Source organism: Pinus tabuliformis, chromosome Q (genome assembly GCF_031772625.1).
Source record: "Pinus tabuliformis cultivar Carrire ecotype Pingquan chromosome Q, CPIR1, whole genome shotgun sequence".
Lineage (NCBI taxonomy): Eukaryota > Viridiplantae > Streptophyta > Pinopsida > Pinales > Pinaceae > Pinus > Pinus tabuliformis.
The window spans coordinates 1,035,518,485-1,035,544,692 of record NC_142296.1 but is presented as its reverse complement, the minus strand read 5'-3'; positions in this window follow the sequence as shown (position 1 = coordinate 1,035,544,692).

Below are 26,208 nucleotides of genomic sequence, written 5' to 3'. Positions count from 1 at the left end.
ATATTAAAAGAATAGCTGGAGACAGTAACCAGAGTAAGGGTGCAGCTGCAGGATGTAGTAAAAGATCAGAGCATAACAATTAAGAGACTTGAATCTAAGATCCTCTCTTTAAAAGAAGATCTTAGAGAATCAAATAAGCAGAATAAAGAATTTGTTGAAGAACAAGAACATGAAGTGCTCGAATTAAGGCAACAAGTGGAAGAAGGAAGAAAAGTTGAAGAAAACATAAGGAATCAATATCTGGAAAAGTAAGAACAACATCAGGTTGAGGTAAATATCTTAAAAGTTAAATTAGAAGAAAAGGATAAACTGTTACGATTTCAAGACAATACTAAGATTTTGGATGATATTCTTAGTAGTCAAAGATCCCCTGCTATCAAAACTAGTCTTGGTTTTTATGAAACTATTGAAGGTGAATCTAGCTCAAAAGGTGAGGGAAGGAATTCTAATGCAAAATCTGAAATGATCAACAAGTAGATAAGTGGTAAACCCCAGCAGCAACCAAGGAAAGAAATTCTTCAAAGCAAATATTTTGTTCCTAATTGTGGAAGTGATAAACAATTATTTCCTCCGATGAGTAATGTTGAATGTTATGAATGTCATAATCTTGGACATGTTGCAGCCAGTTGTAGAAGAAGAATGGTTCAAGACCGTCACACAAAAAGATCGTCACGTTCCAGGTACTTCAAGGGATATTGTTTTTCTTGCAATATGTTTGGTCACAAAGCAATTGATTTCAATAGAAGGAACATGAAACATGTAAGATGTTATGCATGTAACAAGTTTGGACATAAAGTAAGGGAATGTAGGAGCAAAATTCGAACTCCAAAGCAAGAGGATCATACATCATTGCAATTCGAGGTATTGAAGAAGACAGAATTAGAGACAGAAAGATATGGCATCACTCAGTTAGCTGACATAAAAAACACAGGGGAAACTAAAAGTGTAGACCTTCAATATTCCAATTTGCATACGCTGATATTATGAAGATAAGTCGCGTATATACGTGAGTTAGAGGCTACAGAGTCGCGTAGATAGAGCTCTGAAGAAGAAGCAGCAGAACATACTCAGGAAATGGTTCGGTCATGGTATATGATGGTTGGCATAGGCTCAGGGGGAGCATATACTTCAAATAATGCATTGTCGGCATTATGGTTAGAAGTCTTTGGTGATTATGCTTGTTGACACATTTTGCTACTGATTATTGATTGTCCAAGAGAATGGATTGCAGGTTACAGGTTTGGATGCTAGTGACAGATGCTTATGGTGCAGATCATATATGGTGTACGATGGTTGCTGATGACTATCATGGTCTTGTTTAGATTGCTGGTCATTGTTATAAAAGTCATGTATATCATTTGATGTAAAGGTCATGAAAAGACCCAATTTTTTAACCCCACTTTGCATGGGAAGGATGATGTAATAATGTCTATTTCAAACATTTGGTATATCCCCACTTGGTTGGGTAGATGAGTTAAAATGGTGTATCTCCACTTGATTGGGAGATTGATGTATGTATGAGTCATTGGTGATAGTAAGGTCATACTCACTTAGTTGAGTTGTAGAGTTGTGTTATTCTCTTGAAAAATATTTTGCAAACTCGACATGTGCTCAGGGGGAGCATGGACGGATTGGTACATCTTGGCATGTACAAAGGAGGAGCTCAATCAGAGATTTAATCATGTACTCAGGGGGAGTATGGAAAGCAGAATGTATATCAAGGGAAAGAATATCTTGGTCCACCCTTTGCCCTTGATGTCAAAGGGGGAGAGTGAGTTGGTGTGGTTGTTGCCATCAGGTCCAAAGGGGGAGATTGTTGGCATTATGATATAGGTGTTGTCCTTGATGGCAACTCATTCAGATGATAGATCATAATAAAACTAGTAAATAACAAAGAATTAATGATCAGAGAGGTATACACATGTGTGATGTGACAAAGAAGCGTATACATGCGGGTTCACCATATACCAAGTTGTGTATACGTACACACGCATGTTTAGAGAAGGAAAGACACGTACATGTTGGGAATATAAGTTTTGGTCCGTGGTATTTGGTCCATGATATTTTGGTATTGGTCCATGGTATTTGGTCTGATGTGTTGACCCTTGGTATTGGGTCCAAGGTATTGGTTCTACATGGTTTTGGACCATGGTATTGAGAGAGGCATAAACCTATATAAGGAGAAGATCATTAGGCCAAGAGGTGAAAGTGTGCAAGTGATGAATATCTGATGAAGTGTGAGATCTAGTATGTTGGTTATGGGTTTGTGATGCTTTGCTTGATCTGAACCTAGGAGGCACCTATGCGGTTGATAAAGGTTGATGGACCAGGATCATGAAGACTAAAATGCATTATCATTATATGGTATGATCATGAATAGATCTGAATACTGACACATGTTTTATCCTTTATATCTTATGTTCTAGGTATATTTGAAGTTGAAAATTGCAGCAAAGGTATAAGTAATTATTTTTAGATCTGTACGCAGGTTCTCTCTGGTGAAAGGGCATATACACGCTGGTTCGACACAGTCAAGTAGCATATACATTATGAGATTTGATGTTTGAGGTTGTTGTTGGTTCTAGTGGTTGTTGCAGAGTTCTGGGCTCTGCTCTATGTTCTGGTGACTGTGTTTTGATGACAGGGTTTCAGTGATTCAGTTGTTGGGTGATTCAGAGTTAATGATTGTATTGCAGTGGTGATTGTTTTGTATTTATGGATCTAGTCTGAAAATTTATGAAACGTGGTCCTTGGAAGAAAAGAGAAGGTTGTAGCCTTCTGTAGGTCAGCACCTACATACTAGTACATCAGCTAGTACAAGAGCTAAGGGGGTTGTATCTCCCTTCCAGGAGAAGCTGGAGAATGAGAGAAGGTTGTAGCCTTCTGCAGGTAGAAGCCTGCGTACTAGTATAAGACTGCACCAGTATAGAAATATTGTAAAAAGAAGTTTCTTATTAAAAGAAGATAGAGACGAATTTCAGAAGGTGGTTTTCACCCACATTGGGTTTCCACCTTATATCGTGGTGTTCATGTGTGATGATCTGTTCTGTTTTACTGCACCTATTTATTGTTCATATGGTTAATAATGTTCTGATGCACTCATTGAAGATCAACTAACTGAATCATAAGTTTACTGGACAAGGATAATTTTAGGGGCGAATGTTCGCCCTTTGGCGAAATTAAGGGGTTTTAAATTTTTAGTGGGCGAATATTTTGTATCATAGTACATTTTTACAAATCACCTCAAATAGCCCACCTTATTTTAAGGGAGAGGGTAAAAAAGGTAAATTTAGCCCTTGAAATTAGGAGTTACAACCTTCCATTTGCCCATTTTCAAGAATAGGTTTTACTTAAGTGAATCCATTCTCCCATTTTCAAGAATAGGTTTTATTTAAGTGAATCCTATGGGCCAAATACCATATTTATAAAAGAGGTATGGTAAATTAATAAAAATATAAATAAATGAGAGGTATGGTAAATAAATAAAACATTTTTTATATTTACTCCATAAGTCACCTGGTGTAAACAAATAAAAATATAAGTAAAGTGGAGGTATGGTAAATAAATAAAACATCTTTTTATACTTACTCAAAAGGTATGGTAAATAAATAAAAATATAAATAAAGTAGACGTATGGTAAATAAATAAAACCTCTTTTTATAACCCACGTTCTATTTATGAAGGTTCAAGAAAGAGGTTTTATTTAAGTGAATCCTATGGGCCAAATACCATATTTGTAACAGAGGTATGGTAAATTAATAAAAATATAAATAAACAAGAGGTATGGTAAACAAATAAAACATTTTTTATATTTACTCGATAAGTCACCTTATATTTACGGACCCTCAAAAAATGGGTTATATTTAGGTGAAACCTATGGGCAAAATACTATGGGACAAATACCATGGACTAGATTGTTATTAATACCATGCAAAAAACCATTATTAACCCTAATATTAGAATTAATAAAAATAAAAATGGCACATGGTATTGACCCATGGTATTCACCAAAATGGCACATGGTATTGACCCATGGTTTTCACAAGGAATGTAGCCTATTTAAATGGGGCAATTAAACCAGCATACATCCATCTTTACTCTGGATCTACTAACCCCCGAGAGGTATCAAATATTGTGATATGCAAACTAGCATAGAGTGAAAAAATATTTGATCCTCTTGGGGCTTGGTCAAGAGTAAAAATGGATGTTGTAATTTAATGTAGGTTAAACATTTTAGCTTGGTTAAAATAAAAATCAACTATTCATTTTATTAATTTTTATAAGTTACTAATAGTAATTTTTAAGCTCCAAGTTTATGATAACCCATGGTATTGACCCACGGTAATACCATGGTATTCATGTGAGCATAGTCTATTTAAAGGGGAAATTCTATCGTTTTAGATCCATACAAAGTTTTATTATTTAGTGAAAGACTCGCCAAGGTCTTACAATATTTTATAATTGAGTAAAATATTCGCCATGCTTGGTGAGAGATTCGCCAAAAAATTATATATACATATTATATTATTGATAAAATCGCCTTCCATTTTTCCTATATACCATGGAGATTTGCCCATTTATTATATTTATAAATTTAGGGGGGGTTCTTAAAATTTTCCCTGTTACTGGATATATGCTAGTTGCATTAAACACAGTTGCGTATACACGCGGGTAACCTTAACTGAAGTAGCATATATGAATCTGATAATGGAAATGAAAAGATTATTGATTTGCTAATACTAATTCACCCCCCCCCCCCTCTCATTATTATTTCCAACAGGGAGTTGGTGCTTCCTTCTAGTGGGTGATAGAAAACAATCTAAGGGAGTTGGTGCTTCTTGTGAGTGGTGGATCACTAACAAATTTATGTAATAGAGTAGGAGCTCATATTTACATCATAAAACAAAGATTGGTGGTTTTTCCCTTTTTGGTTTCCGTGATCTATTTGCTTATTGCTCATGATTTTGGTGTGTATGTATATGTGAGTTGATTTAATTTTTTGCACATGATATGATGGTGGTTGCACAAATAATGATTTCCAAGTTTGAATTTGAAAATAAGAATTATCATTAAAAGTTTAACTTAGCCTTAATATTGATTCACCCCCCCCCCCCCCCCCCCTCTCTTGGTATTAACATTGTTTCCAACATAAATGGGTGGTAAATTTCCTAAATAAAAGCAATTTTCCGTATCAACAAACTGCAGAGTTTTAATAGATATAGAAAAAAAAAAATCATCTGGAAAGTATGAGAGATTGGAACAATCTCACTAGGTTATTAAGGCAGATAGAAAGTATGCACTTGATTCTCCTTTGCATGATGATATATGGCAGTGATATTGAACTTCTACAACAATAATAACCATCTTGTTATCCCATTACTAATAGTTTATTCATCAAGTACCTAATGGTGGAATGGAATGTGTATATAAATATTTCATAGCTAGTGATATAATGTCAAAACTTGTTAACTGCATGCACAATTGTCAACATTTCTTTCTCAGTAATAGTGAAATTAGGCCCAACGGGGTTTATATTTTACTAATAAAATAAATGGCATAAGTCTTAAGTTTCTCCTTTTACCTAATGATGCCCCTATTATTGTATTGAATGCATCTATGGAGATATGCAATAACAAGGCCTAATCAAGCCCTCTTAACATTGGTGTTCTGGATAGTTTTTGCTTAAGCTTCTCATAAACAATTTGGAAATTAACATCCCAATAAAATTCAGTATCTTTAGCAAATAACAATGGCAAGGTTATTTTGCTAAAGTTTTCTATGAATTGACGATAATACCCTAAATAGCCTATGAAACTTCTCATGTCTCTTTGATTTGATGGAACAAATAATTTATCAATGATTTTAATATGGTTGGATATGTTATCAATCCTACAACGGATATATGATGGCCTAGTGCAATTCCTTCTGTTAATAACATCATTGCTAAGGGATAAATTTGTTTCTACTCATCTTATTATAACTTTTTCTAGGTTAACCAAAGATTCTTTAAAACTATTTCCATATAGAGAGATATCATCCACATAAATTTGAACACGTTCATGTATTAAGCCAACAAACATGGTCAAGACTTCTCTTTGAAATATAGTTGGTGCATTATAGAAACCGAATGGTAATACCTTATAGGTATATGCTCCCCGAGGACATGTAAAAATAGTTTTGCCTTGATCCTCTAAAGTTTTTTGATTTGATTATAGACACTAAACCCATCCAAGAAGGAAAAATAGTTATTCCCCGCTAGGGTATATGGACCTTGATTGATAAATGGTCAAGGAAAATCGTCTTTAAGGGTACATTTTATGTAATTCTCTATAATCCACATAGAATTGTCATTTCAAGGAGAAACCTAATGATTATAGAATATAGGGTAGATAAAATCTACCTTTAATAGATTTTGGGGTTGCTCTTTTATTATCTCCAACATTGGATCCATTCATTGTTGAGGTTGTCTTACAAATTTTGCATGTTCTTTTATGTATATATGATGAATGAATGTGCTAGAATGAATTTCTTGCATATTTGTTTATGAGGCTCATCAATAGGTAAATTATATGGACCTTAATGCCACTCTCGAGCTTATTAAAATCAACTTTTCTAACATTTCTTTGCATATTTTATTATATTTTCCTTAGTGAGAAGGGTAAAGATGAGATGTTATTTCATGTGGCCTAAGGTGCATTAATTGCAGGATTTGGAGCAATTTTGGCTAATTTAAGTGCAGAAACTTGAAGCAGACAAGAAAGAGGGATTTTAGGAGATTGGATCTCCCTCCTTAACTCTTCCATCACTTGAATATTCCTCCACCATATCTCATCAGTTCGGAGTTACAAGCAGCCAAGCCCACCAAGGTCATTGGTAGCCAAGCCAATGATAGTTGAAGATAAGTTAATCTCGAGTTTGGGAGCCAAGCCTCCCTAATTTTAAGGAAGTTGTTGGTAGCTTTAGTTGTATAAATAAGAAGGCCTAGGGCCTCATTAGGATTCAATTTTTTTTGTAGCCAAGAGGCATTTTCAAGCTAAGACATTGTGATTGATTACTCGTATATATTTTTGACATTTTGATAAGAATGAGAAGCATTCTCTTGATCCATCACTGAGTTGACTCAGAGGGCTGAAGTGCTTGGGTCAGGGCCCAACCCTAGTAGCAAAGGTTCTGCTTTTTGTACATGCATGCTTAGATTACATTCATCGTTAGATGCTAAAGTGATTTATGTTTTGTTTAATATGCAAGTATTTGGATGATTTCTTAGTTTGCTTCCATTTGTGGACAGATAAATCAGTGGTACCATAATGAAAGTAAATACTTCTAAAAATCTTGTGGTAGTGGCGTCTGCCTCTTCTCCTTTATGGGATCATGGTTTTAGGGTTCCATTCTCATAGCCCAAAAATAGATTTATTGTTTGATCAATGCATAGCTTAGGATTTCTTGCATAGATCATTGTTTCTCAATTCCTTAGAAGTACCTGCAACTGTCATTTTAGTTTCTCGAGTTTGCTATGGTTTAGAAGAACTTACATTCATAGACATAGCCATTAGCTATTAATAACTTTGTTTTTCCTAAATTCAACTCAATTGGGCATAAATGAAGAAAAGAATGTATGTTATTGCAGAAGTTTCTGATCTACAGGGAGACCTCATCTCACCAGCCTCATCCAAGTCTTCTCCACCTACTGTTGAGCCTCAAAAATTCCCTTTCCTTAGCAAATTCTCATCCCTTCTTCTTTCTTTTTCCATGAAGAAATTCATTCCTATCATCAATAACCAGTATACATTGTGATTTACATATTATGCTTTTATGTTTTGCTATTTGAATAAGTTTTTGTCTTTTAGCTATGGAACACAGCCTATTCTGCAGCTAATCGGCTGTTCCACAGCTACTTCCATCCTTTAACAGGTTCCAGGTGTCAGAAGGAGAAAATAACTACATGGACAGCTTGGAAAACATCATGACATGGATTGTGTCCTATTCACCTAGCCCAGGCCAACAAGGAAGATGGTACAATACTCCGGTCAAAGAAGAAGTCAAACGTAGAGACCTAAGGCAAATAGGACTCTATTTTGTACATGTTTCACAATGATGGGATCCGAAACAACTTCCTGAACCCACGGACTCCAACAGCCATCTGTGAAACCAAATCCAACAGCCATCACCTTAGATTTATGTCTCCAACAGTCGAAGAAGAGAATTCTTTGTGCCTGTCTGCTACGTGTTTTTGGCTGTAGCTTATTTTTCTCCATAAACAGTTGCATAATTTCCTTATAAATACCTGTGTGAAGAATGCAGACCAAGTTCAAATTGGCTGATGTATTAAGCTCAAATTACTGCTCTGTAATTTTGAAAACTCATTCTCTGTTTTCAATATGAAGACCGTGTGTTTTATGGATATCTGAAAGCGTTTCTTGGAGTTCTGATTAAGTACGCATAACTTGAGCAGTGCAGAGGGCCCCTGCACTGACTAAGGTTTCATTTCATTTTGTTTTGTCTTTTCTAGTTCAAACTGTAAATTTATCATTTCTTCTCACAGTGTTCATAATCATTTCCATACTAACCTTGTTTATAATGCATCATTTCTTCACTAACGCAGAATAGTTTCTTTCAGTACAAAATAATTTCTTTTTGCTTAATTTCTTTCTAGTTCTTTATCAGTATCTAGAAGTTGAATTCAGTAGTGTAATGTAGTTTATTTCATTTACTGTTTCACTAGTTTTTAAATTTCCAAATAGACTGATCAGTGCCATTACTGTTCTTGCCATTTTATTACTAGTTTAAGTGACTCATGGTGTAGATGAATGTTTCCAAAAAGCCCTTCTAGTTGATGACTCATCTTAAATTAGGTGGTTGAATACTTCATTCATGCAATGAGTCTTTTCTGCGTTTTTGCATTTATCTTCTCTTAGAATAATGGGGTACAGAATTCCTCAAAATGTCATCCCAAGAAGGTTTTTCTTCAAAAATTGAGAGGCAGAGTAACTAAGTATTCATTTAATTTTGTTGCAATTTCACTTTTAGTTTTTCATTAAGTTTTATTTCTGAAATAGACTAAACATTAGTTGTAATCTTCGTTGGCCCTCAATTTTGGTCTATTTTTTCTTGAGGAAACTTACTTAATCCATATATTTTCCATCTATTTTCCACTATATCTATCACATTTTGATGTATTTCATGTATATTCAAGTATTTAATTTTAATTTTGCAAATTCTAAAGTTTTATGAAAATTTGATTTCAAGTGCAAATTTTGACAAATTCAGAAATTCCCGTAATAGTTATGTGGATGACATGTTTGCAGGACGCTTGGGCTCGATTTAGATGCATGGATGGACAGCTTGGGAACTAGGACTAAACTAATTCCATTTGGTTTAGTCAAAACAAGCTTTATTAGGCTCGGTCAAGGATGGTCAACCATGACTAGTCACCCAGAAAATCCCTAGGAAATAGGGCAGTTTTGAGATTTTATGGGATTGACCATATTTCTTGGGATGGATTGGATGAGTTCAACTTAGATAGGTGAATATAAGTAGATATGATTTTTAGAAATATTATAGATGAGTTTGTTTCATAAAAATTCTATTTAAGCCAAGACTTTGATGGCTTATGATATGTAACTTTTATATAATTTTATGCTGACATTTGGATTTTGGAGATTAATTTGAAGAACCTGTTCTACTTTCATTTTGTTGTTCATTAATGTGGATGAGTGACTGAAACTTGAGCTTTTTATATCAACTTCAAGTGTGAAAAGCAAGGGTGGAGGGCCCCCACTCCAAGCTAAGTATACTTCATTGTTAGACTAGCTTCATTTTTCATAAACTAGTTATCTTAGAACTTGTTTATGTACTTTGCTTTAGATTTGCTTATGAATTGATGTGTGATAATTTATATTATTGAATCTTAGTTTTTTATCATTTTAGTAAGATGGAATAACAAAGTGTTCAAGTTGAATTCTCCTTCTATTAAATTGATGGATCAAAACTAGGCTTCTCCTTTGTTACATGCAAGCAGTTTTTCTTATGTATTTTTAGTTTTCAAATGATATCATAATGATAAATGAATTGTGATGGAAATTACTGAAAGATATCTTAACTTAAGACTCTCCTTCATTATTGATTTATGCATCTTAAGCTATTATTAATTTATGGTTTCTGATTTCTATTCATCAAGTAATAATTGAGAGAGAAGAACACAATTGGACCTCTTAAGTTAAGAGCCACTTCATCTTTCCTTCATTGCAAAAGTGAAGTAGAAATTGTTAATGTAGGTTTATATTTGTAATATGCACTTCTTCAGTTTTTAAAAACTCATCTTTTAAGCTTGATTATTCCTGATATCCATATATTGTGGACTTGCCTCCAAGTTTTACAAACCTGGATTGATAAAGAATACTTGTGTTAATTTATGTGAATAAATTAGCTCAACATTTTGGCGTCGTTGCCGAGGAGGCAATTATCGGCATACTCAATTAGAAAGATAAACAAAAACACTAAAAATTTCATAAAACAAAATTAAAAAAATTAGTTACATTTCTTTTGGTCATGTTTCTTTATGCCTAGAAATACAGATCCTAAAGGTAGATTTATTAAACAAAACCCCCCATCAATAGAGGTAGGACCATAAAAACTAACAACACCAGTTTCTGGTAAGCCAACAATTGAGGAATTAAAAGAAAAACAAAGAACGAGACAAAGATTAACTTTAATTGAAAGGAAAACTTTGTTAGCCTGGGAGGTAAAAATAAAACAACAATCAACAACAGCACCTACTTCAGGAAAACAAAAAGAAATTGTTAATGAAAAACAACCCATTTTTGAATCTATAGGTCAACCTATCATTGAACAACTTGAACCTCAAATTGGCATTGAAACAATTGAAACCATGGCAGAAGAGGGACATGGATCTGTTATTCTTACTCCTGAGCAAAGACTTGAATATGAAAGGCAACAAAGAGAGTGGAGAAGACAGAGAGAGGAAGAGGCAAAACGAGAAAATGATAGAAAAGGAGAAGAGGATAGGAAAAGACAAGAAGATGGTGGTGATCAGGAAACTACTTTTGGCTTTCCAATAGTGGATACAAGTGCAATGTTAGGAGAACATGTGAAAATGAAAAATATTCCACCTTCCGTATTACCAAATTTTTATGGAATGTCAACAGAAGATCTTGATTCCTTTATGTTTGAATTTGACATTTTATGTAGAACCTATGGATACACTGATGACATACACAAACTTCATCTCTTCCCTGCTACATTGAAAGCAGCAGCATTAAAATGGTTCATGGGTTTAGGAGAGCAAAAAATAGCTTCTTGGGATGAAATGAGATCTATATTTCTTAAAAAGTAACAAACCTTTTATAGGCCAAGGGACTCCAAAGAGGATGTGTTCAGAACGACACAACAAGAAGATGAGAGTCTAGAGGAATACCTGGAAATATTTGCATATAATCTACAAAAATCCAAACAACACTCTCTAAATCAAGAAACCATTAGAACAATCTTTCTCAAAGGAATAAGAGATGAGTATCTTGACATTCTGAATGTAATGGGCAAGGGATATATTTCAAACTTGCCATTTAATGAAATTGTTGATTTGTGTCAAAAATATTCTAGAGGGAGATCAAAATCTGAAAAGAGAGATGTGAGTTCAAAAGCAGAAAAATCAGCAGCAGGAGGAGTAACAAGAACAGAGATAGGAAACCTGTTAGAAAACTTCAAAACTGATCTCCTAAGTACATTAGGAACTCAAGTAGATGTTCTGAAAGCAAATAACAAGAAAGAAGAACAAGAACAAGCTTTAGCAATCTTTTGTTCCAAATGTAGAAAGAAACATGCATTAAGAGAATGTCCTTTGAATAGTGTTCAAGTGTGTGGTCTTTGTACATAAAATCATTCAACATAAAATTGCCTAAGGTTAAAGGAATTGCAAATGAATCCAATGGAACAAGTGCAAGGAACAGAAGGTTTCTATTATGTGGCACCAAGAAGACCTTGGAAATCAGCCACCTTAACAATACCAACAACAATACTAGAAATAATATTTCCATACCAACAATATCCGCAATCCATGCCATTTCCGCAACAAAAATCTGCATATCCATTATCCATGCCATTTCCGCAACAAAATTCTCCACCGCTACTAGCACAACCACAGCAATTACAACTACCTTCAAACCAGCCCAGACCAACTCAATTACCAGCCCAACCAGTGGCAAATCCAACAATAAAATGGATAAACCTGCATACAATGTAGAAGAAGCAGCATATTTTCCAACATATTCTATTCTTCCCATAAATGATGTTCATTTAAGGTCTGGAAAGGTGCTCAAAGAGGATTCTCCTCCAATCATAGAAGAGCCAAATGAGCAAGGAGAACAACCTGAAACATCACAATCCAAAAAAAAAATTTAGAAAGGAAAAACTATTATAAGTCAAACACCACCATATCCTGAGAGGTTAGTAGAGCAACAAATTGAAATGAACCTTCCTGAATTTGACATTTTGGATGAATTGAAAAATGCTTATGTAAAAATTCCTTTATTCAAAGCAATCAAAGAGATACCAATATATGATAAAACAATAAAGGAATTATGCATTAAGAAAACTGGTAAAAAGAAGAAGGATCCTACTACAATCCAAGTCATTGGCAAATTAGCAAGCCTCATGTCAACAAAAACAGCAGTGGAAAAATATATTGATCCTGGTATCCCTATGGTTACTATTTCAATAAATAATTTCTCAGTTCCAAAAACATTGGTAGATTTGGGAGTTGCAATGTAATGACTATGGAGACAATGAAGTATCTGCATTTAAACAACATTAGATCAACTTCTACAATCCTAGAGTTAGCAGATAGATCTAAAGTTGTACCAGAAGGAATACTAGAAGATATTATAGTCTCTTTGGATTCATGGGAGTATCTTGTTGACTTCCTCATCTTGTAGCCAAAAACAAATTTGGAAGGACATCCTCTAATCTTAGGCAAACCATGGTTAGCCACGGCTGATGCCTTTATAGGATGCAGATCTGAAAGTATGATTATAGCACATGGAGATGAACGGAAACACATTACACTTTATTCACTTGCACAATCACCTTCTTTAGAATCAATGCTTGAAGAACAAGAACAACAACAAACTAAATCAGTTCTAAGTATAAATCAAGTCTTTGACCTTAGAGGAGAAGAAGAGAATGAGGATTTAATGGATCTTTTCATCTCAAAACCAAATATTTCAGAGCAGCTTAGAGAGATTCAATATGAAGCTGCAAGTAATCTTTTGAATCATTGTTTTCAGGAAACTTGTACAATCCAAACCTCGCGAAGCTCCTTTACAAACATTTTTCCTGTAAACACAATTACCAATTCAACAACAAAAACAATTGAGATATATCCTAGAAAACATTTGAACATTGAAAACCATTTGCAATCGTCACAATAATAAGAGGTAATTGCATTATTACAAAAATTATCAAAATCTTTTGCCTGGGATTATACAGATATGCAAGGAATTCATCCCAACACATGTATCCACCACATCTATACAGATGATCAGATTAAACCAATGAGACAACCTCAAAGACGAATGAATCACATGATGAAAGAAATATTGAAGGAAGAACTGCAGAAATTGTTTAAAGTTGGATTCATCTATCCTATTTTAGACAGTCAATGGGTTTCTCCATTGGTAATTGTACCAAAGAAAAATGGGAAGTGGAGAATATGTGTAGATTACCGGGAATTAAACAAAGCAACATTAAAAGATCATTTCCGCTACCATTCATTGACCGGGTTCTAGACTCCTTAGCTGGAAAGAAATTTTTCTCCTTCCTAGATGGGTTTGGTGGGTATAATCAGATTAGAATAGCAACAGAAGACCAAGACTAAACAACATTCACCTACCCATGGGGAACCTATGCATATAATGTCTTGCCATTTGGATTATGTAATGCACCTGCAACTTTCCAAAGAGCAGTGCTTGCAATATTTGTTGATCTAATCCATGAATGTGTAGAAGTCTACATGGATGACTCTATGGTATATGGAAACACATACAATGATTGCTTAAACAATATTGAGAAAGTTTTAAAATGATGCATAAAAACAAATTTTTCCTTGAGTAATGAAAAATGCTACATGATGTTAACAGAAGGCATAGTGTTGGGACACCATATTTCCTCCTCGCTAATTAAGGTGGATGCAGCTAAAACACAAGTCATTGTGAATTTAATGCCACCTACAACACAAAAAGAGGTAAGGAGTTTCTTGGGTTATGCAGGATACTATAGACGATTCATAGAAAACTTTAGTAAAATAGCCCAACCTCTATTCAAGTTGTTAGCAAAAGATGTTGAATTCCAATGGACAAATCATTGTCAAAATGCATTTCAGATATTGAAAGAAAAACTATCAATTGCGCCCATTCTTCAAGGACCAAATTGGTCCTTGCCATTTCATATTTCAACTAATTCATCTGATACTACTATAGGTGCATCGCTTGGACAAAAGGAAAACTTGTTCAATTATGCAATATATTACATAAGCAAAAACTTAACACCTGCAGAATTAAACTACACAATCACAGAAAAAGAAATGTTATTTGTAGTACATGCAGTAAATAAATTCAAGCATTACATAATAGGATATCAAGTGTTTATTCATACAGACCATTCAACAATCAAATACTTAATGAAAAATCAATCACAAATGGAAGAATAACAAGATGGTTATTGTTAAAGCAAGAATTTAACATTACAATTCAAGATCGACCAGGGAAACACAATCAAATGGCTAATTTTATTTCAAGATTACACTCACCCAATGATCCAACTCTAGTTGTAGATAGCTTTGCAGATGAACATTTTTTTTCAATAATAGTTAAAACACCATGGTTTACAGACATAGCAAACTATCTATCTTTTGGAAAGTTTCCAACTCAGTTATCAAAGAACAAAAATTAAAAATCATCAAAGAAAGCTCTAGATATAGTTGGGTAAATGGCGATCTATTTTATACTGGTTTAGATTTAATAATAATAAAATGTGTGAGAGAAGATGAGATATTAGAAATATTGAAAGCATATCATGATGAACCGTGTGGTGGTCATTTTGCAGACAAACAAACAGCCTACAAGGTGCTGCAATTGGGCTACTACTGGCCAGCAATCTTCCAAGAATCCAAAGCTTATGTCAAGCGGTGTGACAGTTGCCAAAGAGTAGGGAGACCAATAGTATCAGATGAGATGCCACTCAAACCACAAGTTTTTATAGAACCATTTGAGCAATGGGCTCTATATTTTGTGGGACCAATAAATACGCCATCAAATGGAAAGAAGTACATCTTGATATGTACATATTATGTAACTAAATGGGTGGAAACAAAAGCAGTCACAAAGGAAACAGAAAATATAGTGGTCACCTTCCTCTTTGAGGAAATATTTGTGAGATATGGCGTGCCTAGATAGATTGTAACTGATCAGGGGGCACAGTTTACTTCAAAACTTGTTCGAGATCTTACGAAAAAGTATAAGATAAAGCACCGGAAATCTACTCCGTATCCTCAGGAAAACGGACAAGTGGAAGCAACAAATAAAGTCCTAGAAAATATAATGACCAAAACAGTACAGCTAAATAGGAAGGATTGGTCAGAAAAGTTAAGAGATGCACTATGGGCATACAGAATAACATGGAAAAACACAACTGGGTTTAGTCCATACCAATTAGTGTATGGGAAAGAAGTCTTATTGCCCATAGAATTTCAGATACACACATTTAAATTGGCAGTAGAACTAGGACTAGAATTGTCCAAAGCACAGCAGCAGCAGATAATGGAATTCCTGAGCAGACTTCCGGTGTGGCAATGGGATCACCCCTTTCGCCAATCGTGGCCAACCTATACATGGAATACTTTGAAAAGAAGGCCCTGAATTCATATCCTTTAAAACCAGCCTGGTGGAAGCGGTTTGTCGATGATACCAATATAAAATGGAATCATGGTACCTCAAGACGGTAGAGTTTTTCTTCCCTATATCCATGGAGTTACAGACAAAATCGCTAAAATCTTAAGAAAGAAAAACATTATCACACATTTCTCAGCACCTGGCACTATCAGGCAAGGTTTGAAGTCTGTAAAAGATGATATTGACAATCATCAGCTTAAAGGAGTCTATAAAATAGATTGTTCCTGTGGAAAAAGCTACATTGGTGAAACAGGTCGCTCCCTCCAGACAAGACTCAAGGAACATGGCGCTGATATTAGGAACGTAAGATCTCGCACTTCAGCCTTGGCAGAGCACTCCTCGAAGACTAAGCACCATATCTGTCTGGAAGGCGCATCAATTATCGCAAGGGAAGAGCAGCACTAGAGACGAAAAATAAGAGAAGCACTTGAAATTATCAAGCATCCTCATAATCTGAATAGAGACAATGGTATGGAGATCAGTGGGAGCTGGCTTCCCTTGATCAGGAAAATAAAAATCGCAAACACATCCCCAGGTAAAGCCCTCAACAGGTAAGTTTTCCCTCTCCCTCTCCTTTCTTCTGTTTTAGTCTGTCCTTCTATTAATATCTAAGTAGATTAACTTCCATTAAATACTTTTATTATATTAATTTCTATAGAACCTTTAAGTAATATATTAATTATTATATTAATTAATTATAAATATTAGTTATTTATAATGGTTAATATGATTTAGTTAATATATTAAATAAAATTATATAGGAATTAATATATTTCCCTAGTTCTTATAAAAATCAAAAATTAATATTTTAGCCTAATTTTGTTTTAGATGTAACCTTAATAATTAGCGTTATATTGATCGAATATATTAATTTCTATATATCTATTAATTATTATATTAATCAATTATAATCATTCATTATTTATAATGGTTAATATAAGTGAGTTTAATATATTATTTTAATTTATATAGAAACGAATATATTTTAGTTTAATAAGCTAATATGAGTTTTTAGTTCTATCCCTAGTTTATTCTTAGGTTTGTACTATATATTAACTCCTCCAAAAATCTTAATAAATAATAATAAAATAATAATAATAAGTAATTTATTAAAGCAAAAAAAAATTAATTTATAAAAATTAATTAATATTAGAGCCGACAGTGTGTTGTTCTCAAAAATTTAATTCTCATCACTATTTATTCCTTCTGAGTTGCTCTTCTTTTATCATCATTCTCATATCCTGATGATGGATCCCATTTGGGATTCGAAACGTTGGTATAAAAATGTTCAAACTGTGGATTCTCTGGTCACTGATTCAAAAGATACAAGCCACAGATCTCTTAAATCCAAAAACAACTAGATGAACATCACCAGTAGGAACACACAACATTGGTATAGCAGCAACGAATAAAATGGCACGACAGATTCATCAAGAACAAAACATTCAGCAAAGGAGACTAGGCATTACTATTCAACTCCAAATTCAAAGATTTCAAGGCCAAGTTCACAACACACTGGTTAGCGCCATATGAGATAGAGGAAATCTTTGATAATGGAGCAGCTCAAATCAAAACAATTGACCAGGAATCTACATCATTTTTGGTAAATGGACATAGGCTCAAAGTTTACAACAGGCCTATCAACAAAGAAGAATTCATGAAACAACTGATACAAGAAACAGAACTGGAAGTAATGCCATAGCAGAGCCATGTATCTTCTAGTACTCCAGAAGAATAAAAAGAAAACAAATAAATAAGATAAAAAATATAAAAGAATAAAAATAAAAAACAAATAAATAAAAAAAGTTTTCTAGTGAAAACCAAGAAACGAGCACCAAGCAAACAATAATTCATAGAGGAAAACCAACACGTTTTGGACTATATGAATTCACCCATTCTTGTTCTACATTTATAACAAATTTGTTTTGCAGAAAATCCTCCACAGAAGCATGACTTGAGGACAAGTAATTAGATAAGCAAGGGGGAAGGTCGCACAAGAAACTTAGTTGTGTGGCTAAATTGACGACGGAACTTGTATTGTTCACAGTTAGGACCTGAAATATTTTTGCAACCAATGTCAGTTGGGACCTGAAATATTTTTGAAATTGATGACAGTTAGGGACCTAAAATGTTAGAAAACAACATGTATACATCGCATGACAGTAGGGACCTGAGTTATTATGAAACAATTGCAGAGGGACTTGAACGACAACCGACAATCCAAGAACCAGAATCAATGAAGAATGTTAGAACAGGAAGTAAAAATAAACTCTATATTTCAATCTATCTAAGACATTTGATCAAGAAGACTTCATCCAATATTGTCAAAGAATAGTAGACATCATCCAATATAGTCAGGGAAGTAAAAGTATAGTAAGTACACAATTTTTCTCTTGTGAATTCAATTTTTTTTTAGAAATTTTTAGTCTTTGTTAAAATTGAGATTAGTACCTAACCATGATAATTGTGCATTGAACCAGGGGAGATACGCGCGCGCCTGCTGCTCCCTGCCTGCAGCAGCCTGCCCTAACCCCTGCGCTCTGCGACCTTCATGCCCCTCGCGTCCCCCTGCCGATCCAATGGAGGGCAGCGGGGATCCAAATCCCCCTCGAGCACCACCGGAGGTGATGGCCTTTCGCTCAATGATTGCCGCTGGAACAAAGCGCCCGCCCTCAGGTATGCAGAAGAAGTTTGTGAAAAAGCTGGATTCGATCCCTTCAGTAGCTTTACCTGAACAAGAAACTTGCAAAGCCGCAATGAATCTCACGGAAAGAGGCCTCATAGGCCAGTTCACAGGCCTCTGGCCATCACCTAAGTCGGTAGAGGATTGGACGCAAAGGAACTGGAAGCCCCTAATCAAAGAAGGAGTCAAGAGCTATTTCGTAGGTAAGGGTTTCTTCGTGTTTGTGTTTGAAAACCCAGATGATAAACGCTTGATATTTAGAAATGGACCGTATTTTATGGGGTCACAAGGCCTATACTTGAATAAATGGGCACCAGATTTTGACCCCACTCAGGACATCCCTACTGCAGTCCCGGTCTGGGTCAGACTCCCTCATTTGCCATTGCATTGCTGGAATCAAAAATCTTTTCAAATCATAGGTAACGCCCTGGGAAAATATATAGATCAGGCAGCGAGAAAAGACCAGTACTCATGTGCACGCATTTGCGTAGAAGTGGACTTAGAGGAAGGGTTACCGGAAGCTATCAATCTCACAGTAGCTGGGTGGTCGTATGTTCAGGAGTTGGATTACGAACAGTTACCCTTTAAATGCAGACATTGTCACAGCCATGGTCACTTTGCAAAGAACTGCAAAAAGAGAGCAGAGGAGCAAGTAGAAAAACAGAATGGGGAACAATGGACCCTTGTACAGAAGAATGCATCCTCCAAAAAAAAAGGAAATGGTAAAGGCTCCACGGAAGGAGATCCCAGCACCAGTAAAGCCAATCAAGAAACAGAAGTAAATCCTAAAGATGCGGATAAGGATCAGGCTAATCAAGCTATCCTAAATCAGGAGAATGAAGAACAAGAGGATACTTCTATTCCAAACAAGGAGGTAGAGGAAGTAATACAGAGGGAGATTAATCAGGGCAGCCCAGTGAACCCTACATATGCAGAGATAATAAAGAAAAAACCAATTGAAAGTTCTAGTTCCTCAGAGGACGAAGTTTATGAGCGCCTAACAAAAAAAGCAGGAAGGAAATCCCGCAAAGAAAAAAGGGAGGAGGAGGCAGAGAGACTTAAAACGCAAGGAAGCCAAGCCACCATAGAAATGACTATTGGGCGAAACACCAGACCAAGGTCCTCCAAGGGAGGGATCATCACCCCTTCAAGTAAATAATGAATATCGTCTCTTGGAACTGCAGAGGTCTGGGGAACCCCTCCAAAATACAGGCAGTCAAGGATCTTATGAAAGCAGAACCCTCAGACATACTCTTGCTCCAAGAGACTAAAATAGAAGGGCATGCCCTTCTAGAGATCGGTAGCTCAAAGTGGAACAAAAAAGCAGGCAAAGCGGTCAGCTCAAGGGGTACATCTAGAGGACTGGCAACACTCTGGAATGACGACCTTTTTCAGCTGGAAAATCACAAGGAAACGCAGCATTGGATCCAAACTGAATTAATGCACAAAGCAAGTAAGCTAAAGATCACCCTTTTTAATCTTTATGTACCTGTCTCTTACCAGGAAAAGAGATAATGCTGGAGCTCTCTATCAGCTTATCTAGAACAGATTGCCCCCAGCAACATTATCATAGCAGGGGATCTAAACATCATTATGAAAGCTAAAGAAAAGAGGGGAGGGACAAATAACAGAGATCCCATGCTTGATGAGGTGGAGGATCTCTTCCAGCGCTGGGACCTGCTGGACTTCAACCCCATCAGAGGTATTTACACTTGGTCCAATAATAGAGTGGGAACTGACCACATCTCAGCTCGGTTAGACAGATTCATGGTTCAAAGCTCCATAATGATGAACAAAAAAATAATAACCACAAAAATTTTGCCCAAACTGGCCTCGGACCACAAACCCATCCAACTCCTTCTAGAAGATGAAAAAGACTTAGGACCCATACCTTTCCGATTCAGCCCCCTATGGATTGAGAAGGAAGGCTTCGAAGAGACAGTAAAGGCAGCCTGGGACAAACCGGTATTGGGATCTCCTAGTTATGTCTGGGAGCAAAAGTTAAAGGCAACTAAATATGCGCTGAAGAACTGGATAAAAAAGCCAGTGCATACCCCTACCGAGCAAAGAAAGGAGTCAGTCCAGGCACTCCAAAATTTGCAAACAGAGATGGAAAACATAGATATAACTGCAGATCTGTTTGAGAAAGAAACAAAAGCTCAATGTTCTGCACACCAAACCTTCAGAAAGGAGGAAGAATACTGGCGATTAAAATCCAGGAGCTTGTGGTTGAAGGCAGGAGACAGAAACACTTCCTACTTCCATCAACAATACAGAGCGAGATTGACCAGGAATCACATAGCAGAGATTAAAACTCCAGAGGGCAGTGTATGCAACAGTTATCATCAGATCAAGGCAGCTGCAGAAAACTATTTCAGGAATCTATATAGGAAAGAAAATCACAGCAACGATGAAGAAATTGTGGACTTCATGTCTAATATCCCAAATCTGATTAGCCCTGAAGAAAATGCAGAACTATGCAGGCCAGCCACGGAGGAAGAAATTATTAAAGTAGTCTGGTCCATGGATGCAGATAAGGCTCCCGGACCCGATGGATTTACAGTCCATTTCTATAAGGCGTGCTGGCATATCATAAAAGTTGATCTATACAAAATGATAAGCAGATTTATGAAAAAGGCTAAGGTAGGCGGAGGAACAAATTCTACATACCTCGCGCTAATCCCCAAAGAGATCAACCCGGAAACATTCGCCAGGTTCAGGCCGATATCGTTGTGTAACGCCTCATACAAAATCTTGGCAAAATTGATCGCTAACAGGATCAAGCCATTGCTAAAAAAATTGATCTCACCTTCTCAAGGCGGATTCGTGGAAGGCAGAAATATTATAGACAATGTAATACAGGTCCAAGAGATTATACATTCCAGCAAACAGCGGAAGGAAAAAGGCATGCTGGTCAAGTTAGATATGGCCTGCGCATTTGACAGAGTGGACCGTTCATTCATTTGCAAGGTTATGATGGCGTTTGGTTTTTCGCAGCAATTCATAAATCTAATTAATGCCTGTATAGGAAATCCTTGGATCGCCCCGCTAGTCAACGGGCGTCCCACGAACTTTTTCCAAACGCAGAGGGGCATCAGACAGGGATGCCCCCTCTCCCCGTCACTGTACATCTTAATGGCGGAGTCTCTAAGTCGAAAACTTGCTGAAGAAAAATTAAGAGGCAACATTCCGGGCCTTAAGCCATTCCATGGAGCAGAAGGACAGAATCATGCGTTATTTGCTGACGATACAATTCTTTTAGGAGGAGCCACCACAAGAATCGCCAGATCCATAAACGCAACCCTCAACAAATACTGTAGAGTCTCAGGGGCGTTAATAAATGAAAATAAAACAGAAGTTTATAGCTGGAATATAGAGCAGAGGGAGCTATCAGACATAACCACGCTCTTGGGATTCAAAGGACAGGTAAATTGGGACAGTTTCAGGTATTTAGGTCTCCCCATTACATCAGGAACAAACAAAAGATCGCTGTGGAGCGAATTAATATCGAAAATAAAATCCAAAATCGCAGTGTGGGGAGGACACTGGCTGACGAAGGGAGGAAAGGTAATCTTAATTAAAGCAGTACTCTCAGTGCTTCCAATATACCAGGCAGCGTTCCTCCTAGCTCCAAGAAACGTGACAGAGCAAATTTCCAAATTGCTCAGAGATTTTTTGTGGCAGGGAGGAAAGGGAAATGAAAATAAAATTCATTTGGTGAAATGGGATGTGGTAAAAAAAACACAGGCAGATGGAGGGTTGCAAATCAGAGACCCAGCCCTCATAAATTTAGCTCTGGGAGGAAAGATCCTCTGGAAGCTGTTACACGAACCCACACATCCGGTCAGTGAAATACTGAGGTCCAAATACAGTCCCAACAAAAATCTCAGCAATCTTCAGAATGCAAATACAGTCAATAGTACGCAGGTATGGAAACTTTGCTGCAAGAGCAGTAAGTTTTTCATCAAACATGTCTACAAGATCCCGGGCAATGGCAAGCGCACCCATTTATGGAATGACAGAATTATGGGGAAAGAACCCTTGAGGGACAATGAGGATATAGCTAACCTCAGGGACTGGCTGAAGCAGGCAGGAGTTAATACTGTTTTCGACTTGTCAAAGTGGGATCAACGTGGGGATTGGGCAGGATGGGACTTTCAAGGAGTTCCAGATAGGTTAACACATCAACAAACTTTGTTTGAAGATATGCTGGAGGAAGCAGCGCCCATTAGCAGAACCATGAAAGACAAATGGGGGTGGGGCCAGACCGGAATCTACACAACAACAGCAAGATATAGAGCAGTGCAGACCTTAAATAACAGCAGGGAAAACTCGGCCTTTTGGAAGAATGTATGGGATCCTTTAGCCCTTCCGAAGGTAAACTTCTTTTTCTGGACCCTGGCTCATAACAAACTTTTAACAGGCGACAACTTGGCAAAAAGGAATATAGCAGGACCCCACAGATGTGTACTTTGCAACAGCAACCTAGAAACAGCTCAACATCTTTTTTTGGAATGTAATTTTGCAAAACAGGTATGGAGCATTATCTTACAAAATTTTCAGATTACTATTCCTTCACAAACCTCTGTTGCAGATTTATATGCCAACTGGAATAGAATTTATCCCCAGTGCATCCCCTCCAAATCGTTCTGGAAAAAAATATGGACAGCTATCCCAAAGTATGTATGCTGGCAGCTTTGGTTAGCTCGAAATCAGCAGATCTTCAGAGAGATAAGTCACACTCCATTGAAAGTAGCAGCAAAAGCTAAATCTTTCCTACTGGAAGCAGCTCAACAACAGTATTTTAAAGAAGACCCTCTGTTAATGCCTGAAGAAAAAAGATGGCTTGGTACGCTAGAGCCTCATCCACACAAGCAGCTTTCCTCTCCAAAAAAGGCAAACCAGGAATGGCGCATAAGAGAAGAAGATGACAAATTCCAACTATGGTGGCGGACTCAAAATTTAACCACTATTTTCTTTGACGGAGCATCCAAAGGTAATCCAGGAAGTGCAGGAGCAGGGGGAGTCATATACTCCATAGATGGGATTGCAAAAGACTGTTTCAGCTGGGGACTCGGCCAGAAATCTAACAATCAAGCAGAGATCCTCGGGCTTCTGAAAGCATGCAACATTGCAAGAGACAAAGGAGCTAAAGATATCCAAGTGTTTGGAGACTCAGAACTAATAATAAAGAGCATGAAGATGGCAAACCCTTTTAGAAATGCTAGCCTAAACAAAATTCAGGACAGGTTGAAGAGAGTCATGTTAGACTTTAATACCTGTAAGTTTTACCATATTCTCAGAAAGTCAAACGGGGAAGCAGATCAGCTGGCAAATAAAGGCAGCTCTTTGACGAAAGGACTCCTAATCGTAAACAACGAAAGCACTATACATATGCCTTGAAAAGCAAGCAGATCTAAATAGCAATAGGGTGAAGTATGTAATGTAACTGAAGCTGCCTGGGATCAAACCCAAGAATTTTCAAATCAATAAAAATATAACCGTTTGAGTTAAAAAAAAAAAAAAAAATTGAGATTAGTACCTGAGTGTATATTTTCCATTCATTTCATTACCTCCACCCATTATCCTATAACCCTCATATTCCATAACCTATGTACATCCTATATTCATTTCATATTCATTTCATAACCTTAACCCTAAGTCTATAACCCTAAGTATTTTTCCTCAAAGAAAAATGGATTAAAAAGAATGCAATGAGATGGAACCTGCACAAACAAATCAAACATTAGTACCATGGAGATAATTTCAAACATGACCTAGGTGGTCATTTTAAAAGCATAAGATATATCTATGTAGAACATAGGTTAATATCAAACATATGGTAATACGACAAAGGATAGGGTTATTATCATAGCAAACATGTGCATAATGGAAACTATTAAATCTAAATGATTTCAGAGTGTATGGTTGATATATGTAATGAAAGTTGTGAGTAGTGGCGAAGGTGTAAACGAGGACATGATGTATTACAAATTCAACGCAAACTTTCATGAGGTCGTGCAAGCAAACGTGGCAATAATTAATATGTTCAACACAGAGAGGAATGGTGTGTTTGCATGTGAAGGATGGCCACGACCAGATTGAAAGACATGACTGTAATAAAAAGAAGGAGTGAGGAATTTGAATGATGGGAATAGCCTAGAAAATATCAATGCAAATGGTAAGTGGCGACTAGTCAAAGGACAGCCACGATGGCATCGTCCAATAAGATTTGTTTATGGCTTATCAGTCAAAGCACGGTAAACAACTGGAAAACGGTCAAGAGAAAAACCACTCTTTTAAGCAAATAAACCTCTGAGCGCTCTCAGAACCATTCCGCCATTGCTAAATGCATTTTTTTGCCATCATAGCCCTTGAAAGCTCAGGAGAATAGTAGCAAGAGGATTGAGAGCATTAAAATATTTTGACAGAGGAGGTAAGGGTAGAAATAGAATGCTGAGACCGGGGAGAGATAAGCAGGATAAATCGACGGAGGAAGTGCAAGTTAGTTGCCAGAAATCTCGTGGGAAACTTCAAGTAAGCTAAGATATGATTTGCTTCTATATTGATGAGGATCGCAGAGGAAATGTCAGGTTCCCGGTCGTCGAACATTTTGCTAAAGATTGCCTGTCATTTAATGACTTTTTCTCTGTTTATGCCACCAGTCAACAAGTTGAGGTGTTCAAAACGTAGGTTGAATGAGTTAAGGGTAATACGGAGCGCAGCTAAGAGGTCCATGAGTCAAGCATTCATAATCCTTTTACAAGCAACCAGGTATACTCAGAAAAATTGCCATGACTTTAGTTAAATAAAGGTTTATAAATGCAAGTTCAAATGTACAAACAGTGAGTTAATGAAACTATGGTATAGCTGGAGATAAATGGTTTTTGCATCTTCCACGAAGAGTCTGTTCATAAATATTGGTTGCATGAATTAAGGAATTTGAGTAGGATTGAAACACGTAGTCTTTGTGAAACAAACAGTCAATTCATTTTACAACTACACTTGTACATATGTTTCTTCGATCAAACAGTGTGATCAATAATCAAATCTTCGTTCGATGCATTAAGAAATGGATAATAAAAACAGAGTAGTAGATTTGAGTTTGAAAATTTGAGTCCATATTTGAGCACATTTGACTATACCAATAGTGTAGTGGTTTATATGAATCATTGAACAGTGAGCAGAGAAGTTTTATATGATGATTATATAACTAAATCGGTGTTGTAAATTGACCATTAAACGATGAAGAGTTTCGGTTGTATACAGTGCTGGAGATTAGTTATTGAATCCTATTTTGCATGGTGATTTATACAGAGAGCCTCAATTCGAACTCAGAGAAGAAGAACAGTATTCAGAGATTACATTAAGAAACACAAAAATTATGACATGATTTTTTTTGTTGTTTTCTTATGTATTTCTATTTCAAAACAGAGTATAGTTTTTTTTTTTGTACAGAGATGTATAAGGGAGAATGTTTGAATGTTTGAACAAAACAGGGTATTGAAACAAAGACCGTGTTGCTGCAAAAAGAAAAAAACAAAGGCCAAAGTAGATTGATTT